The sequence below is a fragment of the Bos grunniens genome, chromosome 11 (assembly GCF_055505025.1).
Source record: "Bos grunniens cultivar Pamir isolate PY7600 chromosome 11, Bosgru_T2T1.0, whole genome shotgun sequence".
Classification (NCBI taxonomy): domain Eukaryota; kingdom Metazoa; phylum Chordata; class Mammalia; order Artiodactyla; family Bovidae; genus Bos; species Bos grunniens.
Window position 1 is genome coordinate 64,247,439 of NC_141175.1, and position 22,405 is coordinate 64,269,843.

General features: G+C 40.2%; 1 long non-coding RNA gene across 1 annotated transcript in view; it reads left to right on the forward strand.

Annotated features, from left to right (window-relative positions):
• LOC147363256 (uncharacterized) overlaps window positions 1-22,405 on the forward strand; it is a 148,418-nt gene that overhangs the window by 12,204 nt on the left and 113,809 nt on the right. The window contains exon 2 of the long non-coding RNA XR_015136867.1: window positions 19,449-19,643. This is a non-coding gene — a long non-coding RNA (uncharacterized LOC147363256). The remainder of the gene's footprint in view (window positions 1-19,448; window positions 19,644-22,405) is intronic.

Consider the following 22,405-nt stretch of genomic DNA (forward strand, 5'->3'; position numbering starts at 1 on the left):
CAGTCGTGTCTGACTCTGCAACCCCATGGACTGTAGCCTACCAGGCTCCATCCATGGGATTTTCCAGGCAAGAATACTGGGGTGGGTTGCCATTTCCTTCTCCAGAGGATCTTCCCGACCCAGGGATCGAACCCGGGTCTCCCGCATTGCAGGCAGATGCTTTATCGTCTGAGCCACCAAGGGACTGTAAATTGTGATTTTCCAAGTCTGTCTACTTTTATAACTGACATTTTTCTTGAAAGAAGTGCTTTTCCTCATCAACTAGGAATATTAGGTACACTGAGATGTAATTAATATTGTAAAGGAAAAATGTTCCTGTCCCTTTCAGAGAAAGAACTTAGTGTAATGGTTACCTGCAGAATTTATCTGCTTGGCTTGCTTGCTTGTTTTATTCTTCTTATTTTTCTTGAGTATCATATGAACTCAAGGTTTCTTGTATAGTCAGTGTTGAAAATTAATTACAGTCATTGTTCTTTTGATACTAAAACTGTCCCAACTTTGGCCAGTAGTTTCCTATGTCAAGCTGGTTCTTCTGTTAGTATTAAGAAAGTGTCCTTTTAAGTTAATATAATAGGTTGGATAGTGGTATTTCTTTTTATTAAATTAAAAAAATTGAAGTAAAATTGATTTACAGTGTTGTGCCAATCTGCTGTACAGCAAAGTGACTTGGTTATATACATATATACATTCTGTTTTTATATTTTTTCCATTATGGTTTATATATGCTTAATATAATTTTCTGTGCTATACATTAGGACCTTGTTGTTTATCCATGGAAAGTGGTATTTCTTTGTGGTTTTAACTTGCATCTCTCTGATCAGTGGTGAAGGTGATCATCTTTCATATTTTACCAGCCATTTGTATTTCCCTGGGGTTTGTTTATTCATACTTTTTGTCTATTTTTTTCTTGGTATAAGTGTATTTACACCAATTACCAAGTCTCATCCCTACAAATGAAATGTTTTCAGTACTTATTGCCAGTCTCTTCCAACTGCAACTTCCTTATGTTTGAATTTTTTCTTTTGATCATCTCTTGCTCTAGAATGTGTCTTGAAATAGCTTATTCATAGAGTGGCTACATTTCATTAGTTCTGGCATATTTGAAAAATGCCCTTCTATTAAATAATAATGTGTCCTTGAAAGCTTGGTGAATGTTGCTGAAGAGTCTTGGATACTTATAAGATTCTTATTTTTAAATCTTAAAAATTCTCCCCAAATAGGCTTTTGTATGAAAATCTAAAACTCAACATTCAAAAAACTAGGAACATGGCATCCAGTCCCATCACTTCATGGCAAATAGATGGGGAAAAAGTGGCAGATTTTATTTTCTTGGACTCCACTGTAACTGCAGACAGTGATTGCAGCCATGAAACTTAAAAGACGCTTGCTCCTTGGAAGAAAAGCTATGACCAACCTAGACAGCATATTAAAAAGCAGAGACATCACTTTGCTGACAGAAGTCCGTATAGTCAGAGCTGTGGATTTTCCAGTAGTCATGTATAGATGTGAGAATCGGACTGTCGAAAAGGCTGAGCACCCCAAGAGCTGATGCTTTTGAACTGTGGTGCTGGAGAAGATTCTTGAGAGTCACTTGAACTGCAAGGAGATCAAACCAGTCCATCCTAAAGGAAATCAACCCTGGTTATTCATTGGAAGGACTGATGCTGAAGCTGAAGCTACAACACTTTGGCCACCTGATATGAAGAAATGACTCACTGGAAAAGACCCTGATATTGGGAAAAATTTAGGGCAAGAGGAGATAATGGTGACAGAGGATAAGATGGTTGAATGGCATCACTGACTCAATGGACATGAGTCTGAGCAAATTCTGGGAGATAGTGAAGGAAAGCCTGGTGTGCTGTAGTCCATGGAGTTGCAAAGAACTGGACACAACTTAGTGACTGAACAACAAGGCAGTCTTTTCCTAAAATAAATTTAGCACAAAATAAACATTCAAAAATTTTCTGAATCATTTTTAAAGATTACATAAAATTTATTTTTACTTTAAAATTTATTATTGTTTCTGTTTATCCATCAGTTTTTTTTTTCAGTTAATTTAGGTAAATAGGATTTCACCTTGAGAGAGTTTTAAGTGTTAGTACAAGTATTTCAGGAAAAAAACTTTAAAAATTAATATTTTAGCTTTTTAAGATTATACTGGGCTGTTTACTCATCTGTGGGATTCCCTGGTGGCTCAGAGAGTAAAAGAGTCTGCCTGTAATGCAGGAGAGCCGGGTTCGATCTCTGGGTCAGAAAGATCCTCTGGGGAAGGAAATGGCAGCCCACTCCAATATTCTTGCCTGAAAAATCCCATGGATAGAGGAAGCTGGAAGGCTACAGTCCATGGGGTCATAAAGAGTCAGACACGACTGAGTGACTTCATTTCATTTCACTTCACTTTACTTGTCTGTAGGATAAGTAGGGACTATATCTGCCTTATTCATCACCTTATCCTCAGAACTTAGCACAGGTGTTCAATAAATATTTGTTGAATTAATTTATTTCAAGTATTATTTAGCATAACTTCCTTTATCTTCTTATATCTTCATCTTTTTTCCCTAATTGATAGACTATCTCCATTTTGCCTTCTGTCTTTTTTTGTTTTCAAGCTTAAAACTTTTTATTTTGTATTAGGATATAGCTGGTTTGTATTAGGGTATAGCCACCAGGGGCTTCCCTGGTGGCTCAGAGGTTAAAGCATCTGCCTGGAATACAGGAGACCTGGGTTCGATCCCTGGGTCGGGAAGAAATGGCAACCCACTCCAGTACTCTTGCCTGGAGAATCCCATGGAGGGAGGAGCCTGGTAGGCTACAGTCCATGGGGTCGCAAAGAGTTGGACACGACTGAGCGACTTCATTTTCACTATAGCTGGTTAGTACTTCCCTGGTGGCTCAGATGGTCAAGAATCTGCTTGGGGTCTGAAAGAGTTATACATGAGTGAGCAGAATGCCGGCAATGCAGGAGACCCAGTTTGATCCCTGGATCAGGAAGAAACCCTGGAGAAGGGAATGGCTACCCACTCCAGTATTCTTGCCCATTCAATACGTAGAGGACTTGTCAGGGTACAGTCCATGGAGGCACAAAGAGTCAGACACAACTCAGAGAATGACATTTTCACTGTTCACTGAGCTACTGACCTTTTCCCTGTTCACTGAGCGACCAACACTAACACTTAGCCAATTAACAATGTTGTGTTTGTTTCAGGTGAACATTGAAGAGACTCAGCCATAAATACACATATATCCACTCTCCCCCAAATCCCCTTCCCATCCAGGCTGGCACATAACATTGAGTAGAGTTCCGTGTGCTATACAATAGGTCCTTGTTGGTTATTCATCTTCAATAATAATAACTGTAACTTAATTACAGTTATTAATTAACTGTAACTTTCTGTAACTTAAGACTATTCTTTTTTTTTTTCTGTGCCCCACACCATTTTTTTTTTTTAGATGGGCTATGTCAATCAATATTTAATGTATTATTTAAACACAACAATAACAAATTCATTCCAGATCAGCAAAAATAACATATTGTTTAAAGATAACTTATATTTCCCCAAAATAAAATAATTACTGAGTAGAATGGCATCATTTTACATGTTTTCGAATCTCATTAATATCTGCCTTAATAGAAGGCAGGTGGGTTTTCATATCTGCTTCTATATACAATCTGCAGCAATATCACATGTAAACTCCATAACCTTGTGAAAGAAAGAGAGAGAAAAAGGCAAATAATGTCTTAGTAGTATTACAAAAACAGTTTGACTCCACAGACCTCTTTAAAGGATTCTGTGGCCCCTACCATCCCGGGGTCTCAAAGACCACACTTGGAGCTCCTGCTGTAGGGGAACACAGAGTTAGGATTCAGACCCTGTGAAGTTAAATGTTAAGTGGATGGAAAATTTCCAAGTGATATCTTCTTTTTCCTCACTGGGCCTCTGTGTGGCCCCCAATATATTGTCTTTACCGACTGAGCTATCACGGAAGCTCAGTTGGTAAAGAAACAAAAGAAAAGTTTTTGGATTTTTTTTTTTTTTTTTGACAGCTTTAATTTTTTAGCACTTTATTTTTTTTTTTTATTTGATAAATTTAACGCCTTTTATTGCCATACCTCATTTTACTGTGCTTTGCTTTAGTGAGCTTTATAGATACATGTTTTTTTTTTTTTTCCTTGTTAATTTTCTGTTTAGTTGATCTATCCATAAGTGTGAGTGGGGTATTAAAGTCTCCCACTATTATTGTGTTATTGTTAATTTCTCCTTTCATACTTGTTAGGATTTGTCTTACATACTGCGGTGCTCCCATGTTGGGTGGATATATATTTATAATTGTTATATCTTCTTCTTGGATTGATCCTTTGATCATTATGTAGTGACCTTCTTTGTCTCTTTTCACAGCCTTTGTTTTAAAGTCTAATTTATCTGATACGAGTATTGTGACTCCTGCTTTCTTTTGGTCCCAATTTGCATGGAAAATCTTTTTCCAGCCCTTCACTTTCAGTCGTATGTGTCCCCTGTTTTGAGGTGGGTCTCTTGTAGACAACATATGTAGGGGTCTTGTTTTTGTATCCATTCAGCCAGTCTTTGTCTTTTGGTTGGGGCATTCAACCCATTTACGGTCAACATCTGCCTGAGAAGGTGCGCCGGTTTTACACCCAGATAACCAAGTGGCGGGGAGGCGATAAGTCGCAGCATTGGCGCTCGCCAAACACCTCATTACCTGAGCTGCTCGGACCTGGGAAGAGCACAAAACGCAGGCCCAACTGAGTCTGCGCCTCTGAGGACTACCTGAGTGCCTGAACCTGAGCGGCTTGGACCTGGGAGGTGCATGCAACCCAGGGCCAGCCTCGGATTGTTCCCGCGGAACAACCTAGAGCCTGAGCAGTGTGGGCAGGGAGGCTACACGCGCCGTGAGCGGGGGCAGACCCAGTGTGGTTGAGGCACTGCGAGCGCACGCCAGTGTCATTTGTTTGCAGCATCCCTCCCTCCCTCCCCATAGCGCGACTGAACAAAAAGAAGAAATACAGCTCCACCCACCAGAACACCGACACAAGCTTCCCTAACCAGGAAACCTTGACAAGCCACCTCTACATACCCACATACAGCGAGGAAACGCCACAATAAAGAGAACTCCACAAACTGCCAGAATACAGAAAGGACTCCCAAACTCAGCAATTTAAACAAGATGAAGAGACAGAGGAATACCCAGCAGATAAAGGAACAGGATAGATGCCCACCAAACCAAACAAAAGAGGAAGAGATAGGGAATCTACCTGATAAAGAATTCCAAATAATGATAGTGAAATTGATCCAAAATCTTGAAATTAAAATGGAATCACAGATAAATAGCCTGGAGACAAGGATTGAGAAGATGCAAGAAAGGTTTAACAAGGACCTAGAAGAAATAAAAAAGAGTCAATATATAATGAATAATGCAATAAATGAAATTAAAAACACTCTGGAGCCAACAAATAGTAGAATAACAGAGGCAGAAGATAGGATTAGTGAATTAGAAGATAGAATGATAGAAATAAATGAATCAGAGAGGATAAAAGAAAAACGAATTAAAAGAAATGAGGACAATCTCAGAGACCTCCAGGACAATATTAAACGCTACAACATTCGAATCATAGGGGTTCCAGAAGAAGAAGACAAAAAGAAAGACCATGAGAAAATACTTAAGGAGATAATAGTTGAAAACTTCCCTAAAATGGGGAAGGAAATAATCACCCAAGTCCAAGAAACCCAGAGAGTCCCAAACAGGATAAACCCAAGGAGAAATACCCCAAGACACATATTAATCAAATTAACAAAGATCAAACACAAAGAACAAATATTAAAAGCAGCAAGGGAAAAACAACAAATAACACACAAGGGAATTCCCATAAGGATAACAGCTGATCTTTCAATAGAAACTCTTCAAGCCAGGAGGGAATGGCAAGACATACTTAAAATGATGAAAGAAAATAACCTACAGCCCAGATTATTGTACCCAGCAAGGATCTCATTCAAGTATGAAGCAGAAATCAAAAGCTTTTCAGACAAGCAAAAGCTGAGAGAATTCTGCACCACCAAACCAGCTCTCCAACAAATACTAAAGGATATTCTCTAGACAGGAAACACAAAAATGGTGTATAAACTCGAACCCAAAACAATAAAGTAAATGGCAACGGGATCATACTTATTAGTAATTACCTTAAACGTAAAGACTATTCTTAAGTTACTTTCTGTAACTTAATATTCTTTCTGTAACTTAATATTCTGATGTGTCTGAATGTAATACAGGTATGCCACTGAAACTTTTCCACCTCTGAGCAGTCTTCCATTAACTCTAAGCATTTTCTTTACCTAGCAGATTGTTGTAGCACAGTATTGTTCACACTGGCCATTAGCAGGTTGTGACTAGCATTTCTTGAAAAATGAATAGATGAGTATGGTGCCTCAAGTAGGAGCATCCTAAAATGTCTGTGGGAGCTAGCCTTGATGCCTTGTGTGTCATGCCAGGAGGGACAAGAGTCTCCCTTTCTGCCAGCAGGACGGGCTGTGCCCAAACTTAGCTTCCCAGGATAACCTTCTACCCCTAACAAAAGGGGTTGCAACTTCCTAAGGACCCCTGAAATCCCCAGGTATTGGGCAGCTGGAGCCTAAACATAGTCACACTGGCTCCAGTCCCTGTTTCCACATTTGGACAAGGCTGATTTCTCACAATTTTACTCCAAGAAAGTATCATCTCAGGGTACATGTCCCTGTACTGGAATGCAACAGCATCTAGCCACAGCATCTCTCTCTCTTTAGGATAATGGGAAGACCTGAAGCCATGCCATCTTCTCTTCCTGACCCGCAGCTTGTATGTTTCCCCATTAAAGAGTGGTCCTTAACTCAAGGTGAATGACCATGTGGAATTCACCTCAAGGCCTGTAGCATGATAGGTGAATCATGCACAGACTCCCTCCCTACTTTGAACAACAAAAATAAAATATATGGTTAAATTTGTTCTCCATGCATTCATGACCAGTCTTTCTCAGTTAATTTTGAAAAAATAGGTGTTGGGTGCTGTTGGAAATTGATATGGGTTCTGACTGTTTGTGCCTTTTACTCCTCGTGGAGTAAGAAATGACAACCCACCCCAGGATTCTTCCCTGGAAAATTCCATGGGCAGAGAAGCCTGGCAGGCTAGAGTCCATTGGTTGCACAGTTGGACACACTCCTCAATTCATATGTTAAAACTTTAATCCCCATTGTAATGCTATCTGGAAATGGAACATTTTAGGAGGTAACTAGATCATATGGGTGGAGCCCTCATGATGGGATTAGTACCCTTAGAAGAAACAGGAAGAAGCTTTCTTCTCTCTTTGCTCTCTGCTTTATGAGGATACAATGAGAAGATTGACATCTGCAAACTAGTAAGAGGGCTCTCACTGTTGTAGGAAAGGGGATCCCTTCTAGGGCTCAAGAGTGCGCTAACACTCAGAAATGAGTTGTCAGAGAGATTTACTGGGGAAAGGACACCCCCCTACCCCCCCACCCACACCCCACCCCCGCCCAGGGAGGGGTGGAGCAGAAAGCAGGAAGGTAAGGGAACCCAGGGGTCTCTGGGTCCTGGTGCACACAAGGATTTGTTTGAGCCCTCCTAGCGTCTCTGGCAGGTGTGAGGTTTAATTCTAAACATGATTCTGTCCCTTCTACCCTTTTGCTGGGGCTTCTCCTTTGCCCTTGGACATGGGGTATCTTTTTTTTTTTCGTGGGATCCAAATTCTCCTGTCGATGGTTGTTTAGCAGTGAGTTGCAGTTTTGGAGTTCTTATAGAAGAAGATCGGAGAAGGCAATGGCACCCCACTCCAGTACTCTTGCCTGTGTCACGCGACTGTATGTTCCTCGGTTCTTTGTCTCGTCACAACAAAGATTTGGAGCAACGGACATTAAAGCCCTCGGCACATCACAGCTCTCAGGTCTTGGACAAACCGTGCTACAGCTCTTAGGCAAATCAGTGTTACAGCTCTGTTTTATTTATAAGATAGGAGGAGAATCTAAGACCCCACGAGAAGAGAGTGGAGAAGTGCGTGGGGAGGGAGAAAGAGAGAGAAAGAGAGAGAGAGAGAGCGCGCATGCACGCGGGAGAGAGAGTCCATCAGAAAGCGCTTTGGCTCCTCCTTTTATATGTTTTTTCCTCCACCTGGGCCTGCCCTATGCAAATTGGGCTTAGCCAGGAGTGCTGTTTGTTCTGTTTGTTCTGCCTGAAGTCTTCACTCTGGTCCTCGGACCTTCCTTGTCTTTTAGCCACCGCCATTTTGGACTCCTTTTCCCTATTCTACCTACCTAACACCTGGAAAATCCCATGGACAGAGGAGCCTGGTGGGCTGCAGTCCATGGGGTCGCGAAGAGTCCGACACTGCTGAACGACTTCACTTTCACTTTTCACTTTTCACTTTCATGCATTGGAGAAGGAAATGGCAACCCACTCCAGTGTTCTTGCCTGGAAAATCCCAGAGATGGCGGAGCCTGGTGGGCTGCCGTCTGTGGGGTTGCACAGTGTCGGACATGACTGAAGCGACTTAGCAGCAGCAGCATAGGAGAAGATGAGCACATGTCCTTCTATTCCACCATCTTAGAGCTTTGTTATGTTATGTATGGAGAGTCATGTATGGATGTGAGAGTTTGACCTTAAAGAAAGCTGAGCACTGGAGAACTGATGCTTTTGAACTGTGGTGTTGGAGAAGACCCTTGAGAGTCCCTTGGACTGCAAGGAGATCCAACCAGTCCATCCTAGAGGAAATCAGTCCTGAATATTCACTGGAAGGACTGATGCTGAAGCTGAAACTCCAATACTTTGGCTACCTAATGCAAAGAACTGACTTATTGGAAAAGACCCTGATGCTGGGAAAGATTGAAGGCAGGAGAAGGGGACAACAGAGGATGAGATGGTTGGATGGCATCACCGACTTGATGGACATGAGTTTGAGTAAGCTCCAGGAGATGGTGATGGGACAGGGAAGCCTGGCATGCTACAGTCCATGGGGTCACAAAGAGTTGGACACGACCGAGTGACTGAACCGAATTGAACTGAAGGGAGCCCAGGAGGGCTACTCTGCCAGGTGGCTTGCAGATTTTATGGTAATAGGATTAGTTTCTGAGTTGTCATTAGCCAATCATTCTGATTCAGGGTCCTTCCTGGTGGCACACACATCACTCAGCCAAGATGGATTCCAGCAAGCAGGATTCTGGCATGTTGGTAGGACATATAGGCTAGTGTCTCCTTTTGACCTTTCTGGAATTCTGGTTGGTGATGGCTTGTTAGTTCCATGTTCCTTACAAGGACCTCCTATCATAAAATAACTCTTGCAAATGGGACTGGTCAGGGTGGGTGGTTTCAGTGTTTCTCCTAACATCACCAGACACCAAATCTGCTGGCACCCTGATCTTGTACTTCTCAGCTTTCAGGACTATGATAAACATTTCTGTGGTTTAAGACAGCAAGTCTATGGTGTCTTGTTATAACAGCCTGAATTAAGCAGATTCCCAGACAAAATTTTAATAGTAGGACATCAGGTCCAGATGAAATAAAAAGGAAAAAAAAAAAAGCTGGCAACAATGACATTTCAGAACTGTAGTAATATTTTATTACTGAATTGTGGGGGAGGAGAGAGTGGAATGGGGGAGGCAGTCACAGTGAAGCTACGTTTCTATCCACATGTGTAGTGTCTCTGGGAAAAGGACCCTACTCTTCAAGTTTTTATGCTTGGCTGACTAGTTTGTGTCTCAGTGGGACCTCAGCCTATTGCCACAGAGACCATGTTGAAGGAGGGGCACCCATGTGTTACAGTTCCTAGCAGGCCTCTCAACTGGCTTTTCTTCAGTTCTCTGTGACAGAAAGGTCTGTACTGCCCCATGTTAGGGGTGTCAGAGGGCACCGTTCAGCATCTTTTGCTTACATCCTAATTTGTTGTCTCAAAGAAGAATGATTGCTTCTGTGCACTGGTTTTATTTTGCTACCCAGTTCATCATTCTGCACTGAATTTTAGTGCAGGCCCTGTGTTTTTACTGTGAAATTTCTATTGTTGATGCAGATATTTTGTTTATACAATTTATTGCATTAAAAAAAGAGAATTTGGTGCAAAGGAGGGGTAAGGCAGGTGCCTATTCATTTTTCTCTACCTAGAATAATATATAAAGTCCTGGACAGGCTTTAGGCAATTCAAGAACCCATTGGTTTGCTGTTTGCCCTGAGAGCAACTCCAGTTCCAAGTACCTGAATTTCCTGGTTTCGTTTTTGTGGGGTGAGGCCCCCTGCATCTTCAAGTATTTTCTTGCGTTAAAACCCTGCGAGCTTCATTGGAAAAGCCTTGGCTCTGTGTGCTTAGATGCATCAAACCAAGGATGGTAGCAATCAACAGCTTTCCTGGAAGGTGTCTTAACTGTCTGAAGTTAGGGATCTCAGCAACCCACCCCTACTGTTTCTTCTCTCTACACTTTCGGAAGGGCAAAAGAAGTCTTTACACCAATTTAAAAACTTTTCCCCAGAGCTGGGGGGGATTAACATATAAACTCAGTGGACAGGGCAGGTAGGTTCCCCGCTTCCCTCCAAATTGAAGCCAAGATTAATTACGGTATTCACCTGTTCCTGAAACAGGCCCGGTAATGGATCCCAGCTGTGTGCTCCCCCAAGCAGCATTCATCCTGCGGTTCTCTGTGGACGCACTGGCTTTGATCAGCTCATTCCCTCTCAGCAGGCCAACGCGGTAGCCACAGGACGCAAGTGCTTAGTTTACAATCATGTTAATTTTGCTTTTTGTTTGTCTTTAGCAGTTGGAGATTAATGAGTAAAAGGGTGTTTCAATTTTCAAACAGCCTTCTTCTAATCACTTGGCTGCATTGTTGCTGGCAGTTTTATTACTTTGATTTCCTGAATCATTCAGATATACAGTTTCCTTGTCCAGTATGGGTTATGGTGCAGGAAAAGACAGTCCTACCAGGAATTGCTGCTGCCACTCTGGATTCCACAAAAGGCGATGGGGAAAACAGAACCTTTGTTATGACTTTTCATAGGATTTTCTTGCTGAATGCATCCCTGGCATTTTTAACAGACCATTTTCTTGCTGAATGCATCCCTGGCATTTTTAACAGACCCAAGTATTTTAAAAAGGATGTTGCTATGCCTATTTTTCATAGCTAGTGAATCAAATTAGCCTTTATCTGTTGAGATGGTGAAAACTCTGGATTGGGAGTAAATTCTTTAGGAGATTGGGAGTTCCCTGGTGATCTAGCAATTAGGATTCCAGGCTTTCACCGCTGTGGCCAAGGTTCAGTCCTTGGTTGGGGAACTGAGATCCTGCAAGCCATGCAGCAAGGCAAAAAAAAAGAAAAAGTAGTTGCTATTATAATTCTGAATTCTGTCTTCTAAACTGAGGAAAACAAACTCCATTCCACTGCAGGTTTTCTTCAATGTGTGCTTCTGGGTGGGTGTAAAAACAAGCAAGGCCTGGAAGATGTTCTCTTAAAAGAGGCTTCATATCAAAGAAATCTCCCTCCAGTCCAATACAGTGTAGTGGAGATTTGTAAGCACAGTGCCACTGAATATACATTGTTTTTGACAGTAAGGAAAATGGATAGATTTACTTTAATATAGAGATAGTGCCCATCTTTGCATGAAAAGTTCCCTTGGTATCTCTAATTTTTTTGAAGAGATCTCTTGTCTTTCCCATTCTATTGTTTCCCTCTATTTCTTTGCACTGATCACTGAGGAAGGCTTTATTATCTCTCCTTGCTATGATGTAGAACTCTGCATTCAAGTGGGTATATCTTTCCTTTTCTCCTTTGACTTTTGCTTCTCTTCTTTTTGTAGCTATTTGTAAGGCCTCCTCAGACAGCCATTTTGCCTTTTTGCATTTCTTTTTCTTGGGGATGGTCTTGATCACTGCCTCCTATACAATGTCAGGAACCTCTGTCCATAGTTCTTCAGGTACTCTGTCTATCAGATCCCTTGAATCTATTTGTCACTTCCACTGTATAATCATAAGGGATTTGATTTAGGTTATACCTGAATGGTCTAGTGGTTTTCCCTACTTTCTTCAGTTTCAGTCTGAATTTGGCAATAAGGAGTTCATGATCTGAGCCACAGTCAGCTCCCGGTCTTGTTTTTGCTGACTGTATAGAGCTTCTCCATCTTTGGGTGCAAAGAATATAATCAATCTGATTTGGTGTTGACCATCTGGTGATATCCATGTGTAGAATCTTCTCTTGTGTTGTTAGAAGAGCATGTTTGCTATGACCAGTGCGTTCTCCTGGCAAAACTCTATTAGCCTTTGCCCTGCTTCATTCTGTACTCCAAGGCCAAATTTGCCTGTTACTCCAGGTATTTCTTGACTTCCTACTTTTGTATTCCAGTCCCCTATAATGAGAAGGACATCTTTTTTGGGTGTTAGTTCTAGAAGGTCTTGTAGGTCTTCACAGAACCGTTCAACTTCAGTTTCTTCAGCATTACTGGTTGGGACATAGGCTTGGATTACCATGATATTGAATGGTTTGACATGAAAACAATCAAACAGAGATCATTCTGTCGTTTTTGAGATTGCATCCAAGTAGTGCATTTTGGACTCTTTTGTTGACTATGAGGGCTACTCCATTTCTTCTTAGGGATTCTTGCCCACAGTAGTAGATAGAATGGTCATGTGAGTTAAATTCACCCATTCCATTCCATTTTAGTTAGCTGATTCCTAAAGTGTCAATATTCACTCTTGCCATCTCCTGTTTGACCACTTTCAATAAAGGACAGAAATGGTATGGACCTAACAGAAGTAGATGATATTAAGAAGAGGTGGCAAGAATACACAGAAGAACTATACGAAAAAGATCTTCACCACCCAGATAACCATGATGGTGTGATCACTCACCTAGAGCCAGACAACCTGGAATGTGAACTCAAGTGGGCCTTAGGAAGCACCACTACAAACAAAGCTAGTGGAGGTGATGAAATTCCAGTTGAGGTATTTCAAATCCTAAAAGATGATACTGTGAAAGCACTGTACTGAATATGCCAGCAAATTTGGAAAACTCAGCAGTGGCCACAGGACTGGAAAAGGTCAGTTTTCATCCCAATCTCAAAGAAAGGCAATGCCAAAGAATGTTCAAACTACCGCACAATTGCATTCATCTCACACGCTAATAAAGTAATGCTCAAACTTCTCCAAGCCAGGCTTCAACAGTACTTGAATACTGAACTTCCAGATGTTCAAGCTGAATTTATAAAAGGCAGAGCAACCAGAGATCAAATTGCCAACATCTATTGGATCATCGATAAAGCACTAGAGTTCCAGAAAAACATCTACTTCTGCTTTATTGACTATGGCAAAACCTTTGATTGTGTGGATCACAATAAACTGTGGAAAATTCTGCAAGAGATGGGAATACCAGACCTTCTGACCTGCCTCCTGAAAAATCTGTATGCAGGTCAAGAGGCAACAGTTAGAACTGGACATGGAACACATACTGGTTCCAAATCGGGAAAGGAGTACGTCAAAGCTGTATATTGCCACCCTGCTTATTTAACTTATATGCAGGGTACATCATGAGAAATGCTCGACTAGATGAAGAACAAGTTGGAATGAAGATTGCTGGGGGAAATATAAATAATCTCAGATATGCAGATGACACCACACTTATGGCAGAAAGTAAAGAAGAACTAAAAAGCCTCTTGATGAAAGTGAAGAGGAGAGTGAAAAAGTTGGCTTAAAACTCAACATTCAGAAAACTAAGATCATGGCATCTGGTCCCATCACTTCATGGCAAATAGATGGGGAAACAGTGGAAACATGACAGACTTCATTTTTGGGGGGCTCCAAAATCACCGCAGATGGTGACTCCAGCCATGAAATTAAAAGATGCTTGCTCTTTGGAAGAAAGGTTATGACCAACCTATACAGCATATTACAAAGCAGAAACATTACCTTGTCAACAAAGGTCCATCTAGTCAAAGCTATGGTTTTTCCAGTAGTCATGTATGGATGTGAGAGTTGGAGTATAAAAAAAGCTGAGCACTGAAGAACTGATGCTTTTGAACTGTGGTGTTGGAGAAGACTCTTGAGAGTCCTTTGGACTGCAAGGACATCCAACCAGTCCATCCTATAGGAAATCAGTCCTGAATATTCACTGGAAGGACTGATGCTGAAGCTGAAACTCCAATACTTTGGCCACCTGATGTGAAGAACTGACTCATTGGAAAAGACCCTGATGCTGGGAAAGATTGAAGGCAGGAGGAGAAAGGGACGACCATGAGATGGTTGGTTGACATCACCGACTTAACGGACATGAATTTGAGTATGCTCCGGGAGTTGGTGATGGACAGGGAGGCCTGGCATGCTGCAGTCCATGGTGTCGCAAAGAGTTGGACACGACTAAGCGATTGAACTGAGTGATAGTGCAAACCTGATCATGATACTTCTTGGCCTACCATCTTTTAGTGTCCCCTTTGTCCTCTGGATCATGTCTGACAAGTTTACAGACACGTCCCTTTTCCTATTACATTGGCTACCAGCTCCTAACATAGTCCTGGTTGGGAGGAGGCCCTCACTGAGGAAATGGATGCCTGGGGCAGTGAGGAAAGAATTTCACCTTGGGACACTGAAACCAAGATGCATTCAGGGTCTGCCCTGTTGTTCCAAGGGCATAATGGCATTTCTGAAGACCTCTAGCCTGGGTGATGTGTGATACCCATTTTGTAAGCCCACTGGGGCTCTTCCTTCCCCTCGTGAGCTACAGTGCATGGGTTCGGAAAGAGTCGAACATGACTGAACAACTAATACACACAAGTGTTCCAGAATCCAGTTGTTGGGCTCTCCCCAGCCTAGGCACCAGGGATTTGAGTGAAGAAGCTTTTGAGGTAACTTAATCCCAAACAATCAGAATTAAACCTTATGAGAGACCTTGAGCAGACTCAACTGCTCAAGGTCCAGAGATGAGTGGCTGGAATTCTCCACACAGACACTGTGAAAGAGAGAATGGTTACTATTGTTCTAAGCCAATTAAATTTTGGTGGTTTGTTTCATAGCATAGCATTTGGAAAAGTGAGCCTGAAACATTTACCAGGATTGAATATAACCTGGACATAAATTAACCCAAATAATATTTGGGATTTTTTAACTATTAGGGGTAACTGCAATTTAGTTTTAAAAATAAGAACCTGGCAAATATCATAACAATTGTGTATAAATAGGTTGAATTTATTCCAGAAATGCAAGGTTCGTTTAACATTGAAATATTAATCAGTGTAATTAACTATGTTTTTCAGAATAACAGCAAAATAGTATTAACTTAATAGAGGGAAAAAAGGCATTTGGTAAAATTCTACATATTCATGACTTAAGAAAAAGAGAAGTCCAGTGCCTATGGATGGAAAGAATCTTCCCCAATCTAATAAGTGATTCTCCAAATATCTATAGCAAATACTGTACTGAAGAATAAAATATCAAAACCTTTCCCCCTGAAGTTGGGAACAAGAGAAGGGTGTTCACTATCACCATTTCTATTTAATATTATCCTAGCCAGTAAAAAAGGCAAGAAGCAAAATAAAAGGTATAAGGCTTTGTAGCAAAAGGGCTTTGCAGGTGGTGCTAGAGGTAAAGAACCTGCCTACCAACGCAGATGACTTAAGAGACGTTGGTTTGACCCCTGGGTCAGGAAGATTCCCTGGAAAAGGAAATGGCAATGCACTCCAGTATTCTTGCTTGAGAATTTCCACAGACAGAAGAGATTTGCAGGCTACAGTCCATGGGGTTGCAAAGAGTTGGACACTACTGAAGAGACTCAGCATGAACAGAAGGAAAAAACTGTCCTTATATATGATTGGGGGCTTTCCACATAGCTCAAATGGTAAAGAATCTGCCCATAATGTGGGAGACCTGGGTTTGATCCCTGGATTGAGAAGATCCCCTGGAGAAGCCATGGCAAAACACTCCAGTATTCTTGCCTGGAGAATTCCACAGACAGAGGAGCCTGGCAGGCTACAGTCCACAGAATTGCAGAGTCGGATGCGAATGAGAGACTAATACACACACACACACAATTGACATATTTGTAAATGTAGAAAATTCATAATAATCTACTGATAAATTATTAGAATGAAAAGAATTTTAAAAAATTAAAATATAACAAATTATAGAAAAGTTCTTCCCAGGTGGTGCTAGTAGTAAAGAATCCACCTGCCAATGCAGGAGATGCAAGAGGTGGGTTTGATCCCTGGGTGGGGAAGATATCCTGGAGGAGGAAATGAGGAGGAAACCCACTCCAGTATTCTTGCCTGGAAAATTCCATGGACAGAGTAGCCTGGTGGGCTACAGTCTGTGAGGTTGCAAAGAGTCAGACACAGTTGAGCACAGCACAGTTCAAAACAGTCTACTGAGGTTAATGAATACAAGGTTAATCAACCATAACCAACTGAGTTTCTATATACCATCAACAATCAGAGAGTTTAAAAATGGCATTTAAATAGCATCAAAAAACCCAAAGCACATGACATAGGTAAAACAGGTAAACTTACAGTTGAGAAGACTGGCAGTTCATCCAAGTGGACAAAATTACCAGCAAAGGGGTAAGTTGACATTATGTATTAATACATGCTGACATGGTGCAAAAAGAGAGACACAAAGTTAATTTCATGACTTTTCCTTTCTTAAATGCAAAAACCCAGGTCTAACCATGAGGAAATACCAGATGAAACCAAATCAGGGATATTCTACCAAAAAAACCTGGCCTTAAATGTATTCTTAAACATTTCAAAACAAAGACAGACTCAGGAACTGTTCTAGCTTAAGGAAGACTACAGAGACATAAGGAATAAATGCACTATATGATTCAAAAAACAAAAATGCCACAGCACTTATTTTCTCTTTTGTTGTCGGGGACATTAGTAAAGGTATAAAGGAAATCTAAATAATGCACAGAGATTAGACAATAGTAATACATCAATGTTTATTTCCTGATTTTGGTACATGTATCATGATTATGTAAGAGAATATCATTGCTTTTACAAAATACAGATTGAAATATTTAGGGGTAAAATGAAATAATGTCTGCAATTTACTCTCAAATGTATAAATGAAGAAAAACACTGTGTTCATGGACTAGAATATAATTCTCCTTAAACTGATCTAAATATTCATGCAGCCTCAATAAAAATCTTAGCAAGCTTTCTGTTTTCTTGTTTTGACAAGCTGATTTTCAAATTTATGTGGAAAGGCAAGAACCAAAAATAGTTAAGACAACTTTTTAAAAAGAAGAACAAAGTAGAAGGACTTGCTCCTGAGTAAAACTTATTATAAATCTACAATTATTAAGACAGCTTAGTATCATGCAGGCCTTCCCTGGTGGCTCAGCTGGTAAAGAATCTGCCTGCAATATGGGAGACTTTGGGTTCGATCCCCTGGAGGAAGGAAAGGCTTCCCGCTCCAGTATTCTGGCCTGGAGAATTCCAGAGACTGTATAGTCTATGGGGTTGCAACGAGTCGGACACGATTGAGCCACTTTCACTTTCACTAGTATCATTCGAGGACAGATAGTAGAAAATTAGACAGAACACTGTGGCCAGCAATAGACACAGACACAGACATTTGATTTATAGCAAAAGTGACATTTCAGAGCAGTGAAGAATGATGAGTTTTTCAGTAAATAGTACTGGTACAACTGGATATCCATATGGAAAAAAAGAAGAAACCTGACCTCTGCATCGTATATATAGAAAATTAACCTCCAGGAAATTGCAAGTTCAATTGTATGAAGCTTCTAAAAATAATATAGAAAACAATCTTCATAATCACGATGGAAAGAATTTCTTAACCACCAGGACACAAAAAGTGCAGTAACCATGAAAGAAAAGATTGATAATTGGACAAAACCAACATTAATAACATCTGTTCACCAAAAGACAGCGTTAAGAAAGTGAAAAGGCTAGTCATTAAGATTTATATCCTGAATATATAAAGGATATTTTCTAATCAGTAAGACAAAATACAAGATATTTTTAAAAATGGGCAAAAGATCTGAATAGACTTCACAAAATGACTACTAATATATGAAAAAGTATTCAAAAATCAATGAAATTAAAATGAAAACAACAGGGACTTCCCTGGTGGTCCAGTGGTTAAGACTCAGTGCTCCCAATGCAGGGGGCCTGGGTTCGATCTCTGATTGGGGCACTAGATTCCACATGCTGCAGTTAACCATGTGCAGCCAAATAAATAATAAACAAATATTTTAAAAAATGAAAACAACAATACAATGTACTGGACACTTCTATTAGAATGGCTAAGATTACAAAGACTGACAGCAATTATTGGTGAGGATGTAAAGCTAGTGGTAACTCTCATACATTGATGACAGGTAAATTGGAATGACCACGTGGTAAAAAACTGGCAGTATATCCAATTGAATACACACACACCCTAATCCCAACAGTTTCACTTCTACATATTTGTCCTGAATTATGTATAGAAATAGTATTTGTATTAGGCTCAAATTGGATACAGGTCAAAAATAGAATGGATAGGGACTTCCCTGGCAGTCTAGTGGTTAAGATTCTGTACTGCTTGATGCAGAGGGCACGGAATCAATCCCTGGTCAGGGGACTAAGATAAGATTCCACATGTGGTGTGGCCAAAAACAAACAAACAAACAAAAAAGCAAAATGAATAAACTATGGCATACTTATACCATTTAGTACTGTTGGCCATAAGAATGAATGAACTGCAACATATTCAACCTACAGGGATGAATTTCCCAGACATAATACTGAGTAAGATACAAAAGAACACCTGTGGTAGTTTTATTTACATGAAGTTCAAAACTGGGCAGAACCAATCTTTAATTGTTTTTTTTTTTTTACTTTCTATTAAATTATAACCTGAGAAAATACACAGATCTGAAATGTATCGGATGACTCTTACCTATGTAAACAGTTACAATAACCATCACCCAGATCAAAATACAGAACATTTTCAACTCCAGTGTGTTGCCTTCCAGATGACAGCTCCCAATATTAACCACTATTCAGACCTATTAGTTTTTTCATAGATTACCATTTCTTGACCAGATTGTTGATTACATAGATGTGGTCACATATTTATCAATTTGCATATTTAGGATTTGTGTACTTTTCTGTATGCATCTTATACTTCACTAATAATTTCTTTTTTGAAGTTAATGATTCTATGATCTATGGCCCCTCAGATCCTGAACTGTAGAAATTTTATTCAAGTGTGTTCTAAGCACTTGCTTCTTCCATTTCTGCTACTGTAGGCATAGTTCATAAATTTATGACTGTTGTCATTTTATAAGTCTATTCAAACTAAAAAGTCACATTAAAATAGGAAGGAGGAATAACATTTAAAAAATTACTGTACTATAAAAATCATTGTTTCTTTGTGAGGGAGATGATGAATATATGAACTATTTTTTCTCCCCCAGCTTTCCTGGTCTTCTAAAGAACAGCCTGAAAGACACTTCATCTGAAGAGGTAGGAGAGAGATTCAACAATATGCAAACAAAAGCTCCTCCTTGGGCCCCAGTGTCTACCTGAACACTCTCCATCAGTCCCATTTCGATTAAGGTATGGCTCCGAGTCTGGTCTTCAGCATCAAAGTCTGACACTAATACCCCAAGGTAAAGTCTCTCATTATGTCTGCTGATATTCTTTGTATTGAGTTCATTAGTTTCATGCTGGGACTATATATTTTTCTGTCTGCTGCTTTCTAAGGAAATTTGTAGAAGTGGATACCAATAATTATGGAAATTGTGTAGTTTTATGTAGAAATTGACTTTTTGTTGTTTTTAATCTCTCTCCCCACCTTCATTGTGTTGTACAATCTTTCTATTGAGAGAATGTCAAGCTGTTGTTATGGCTAATGTTAAAGGATATTATTTTTATATGAGTTAGTTCCAATTTAATCTCTGTTTCATAAAATTACCTCAAAGTGAATTGATGGTTTAAAAGAATAATCACTTTTAGGAAACAGTTTGGGACATTGTGTTCCTACTATTAGGTGAACATCAAGTAGAATTTGATGTTTGAAAAATTAGAAGCAGTTAATTGTGCTCAAATTATGACTCTCTCCTGAGGAAAGTATTCTGCAGATGACAATTATTAGTCCCACTTTTTAAATGAAAAAGCAAGCATTGAAGAAATTAAGTGCTCTGTGTAAATTTAGAGCCAAGAATGAGACTCAGAATTTCTGGCAGCAAATCATCTGACCACAGGCAACTATTATAATTTAGCTAAAAATACAAGAATTTGTCAAAATAACCTTGATAAATTAATATGCAAAATTAAAAATGAATCTCTACCTTATATATGTTCTCATTACTGTTCCTTATATTCTTGGTCTCCACTGGAAACCCTCATTACCTCAGCTAAAAACCTGGTAGTCATTCTTAACTCCTGCCTCTCTCATGTCCAGTTAGACTTTAAGCCCTGCCAGTTACTCTGTTTTTCCTTTAAATCATTTCAAGCTTGCAAGAATAGTGCAAAGAATGGTTTTTTTCCTCAAAAAATTTGAACATAAATTGCTGACATGGTACGGTAAAGTGAAGTGAAGTCGCTCAGTCGTGTCCAACTCTTTGCGACCCGTGGACTGTAGCCCACAAAGCTCCTCCGTCCATGGGATTCTCCAGGCAAGAATACTGGAGTGGGTTGCCATTTCCTTCTCCAATGGTACTGTAACACTCCACAAATATCCCTGGAGATGCATGCAAGTTGTGTGTCAATAGTTCCTTCCTTCTTCTTCTTTTTTAAAAATTTATTTACTTATTGGCTGCATTGGATCCTAATTGTGGCCTGGGGAATCTTTAGTTACGGCATGTGGGATCTGGATCCCTGACCAGTGATCAAACCCAGGCACCCTGCATTGGGAGCATAGAGTCTCTGCCACTGAACCACCAGGGTTAGTTGCATTTCATTCCTTCTTATCCCTGAAGAGGATTCTGTGGTACCACAGTTTGTTGATAACCTGTTGAAAGACATCTGATTTGTTTCTAGATTTTAGTTATCACAAATAAAGCTGCTGTAACATTTGTATTGGGCTTCTCTGATAGCTCAGTTGGTAAAGAATCTGCCTGCAATGCAGGAGACCCTGGTTTGATTCCTGGGTCAGGAGGATCTGCTGGAGAATGGATAGGCTACCCACTCCAGTATTTTGGGGCTTCCCTGGTGGCTCAGACAGTAAAGAATCCACCTGCAATGCAGGATACCTGGGTTCAATCCCTGCATTGGGAAGATCCTCTGGAGAAGAGAAAGGCTACCCACTCCAATATTCTGGCCTGGAGAATTCCATGGGGTCATAGAGTCAGACACAACTGAGCAACTTTCACAACATTTGTATATAGGCTTTTGCGTGCATATTAGTTTCATTTCCAAAGACACTGGAATGGGTAACCTATCCCTTCTCCAGGGGATCTTTCTGACCCAGGAATCGAGCCGGGGTCTCCTGCATTGCAGACAGATTCTTTACAAACTAAGCTACCAGGGAAGCCCTTTGTCAGATTAAAGCTTTGCAAATATTTCCTCAGAGGATAGTTTCCTATTAACAGAATCTTTTGTGGAATTATATATATATATATATATATATATATATTTGATGTGGTCCAATTTATCAATAAATTCCACTTGGCTAAGTTGCATAGTTCTTTTTATATATTGTTGGGTTAGGTTTGTTAGTATCTGCTGGGGATTTTTGTGACTCGAGATATTGTGAAATATTGGTAGTTTTTTTTTTTTTGGTATTTTCTTTGTGGTATTAGGTAATACTAGCTTCATAAAACAAGTTGGGACATGTTCCTTTCTCTTCTCTTTTCTGGAAGAGATTATGTAAAATTGGTGTTAACCACTTAAAGTTTGAACTCTTCAGTGAAACCATCTAGAACTGAAAATTTCTTTTGGAGGAACTTTTTAATTATAAACTGAATTTTAAAAATGGCTACAGGACTACAAATACGGCTTTTGCAATAACGAAATAATCTCTGAATTTCTGTCTGTGCCTCAGCTATCATTGCACAGATGCCAATTCCAGCATCTTACCTGAAATAGAATTATACCCGGTGGGTCAGTGGTAAAGAATCTGCCTGCCAATGCAGGAGACATGGGTTCAGTCCCTGGGTGGGGAAGATCCCCTGGAGGAGGAAATGGAAACCCACTCCAGTATTCTTGCTAGGAAAATCCCATGTACAAAGGAGCCTGACAGACTACAGTCTATGGGGTTGCAAAAGAGTTGGACACAACTTAATGACTGAGCACCACGCATGCCCTACAACAGCTATCATTCAGTAAAGGCTGTACTTGAACTCACAAGGCACATCAGTTTGGTTATTTCTACATCGAAGTGAAGTGAAGTCCTTCTGTCGTGTCCAACTCTTAGCGACCCCGTGGACTG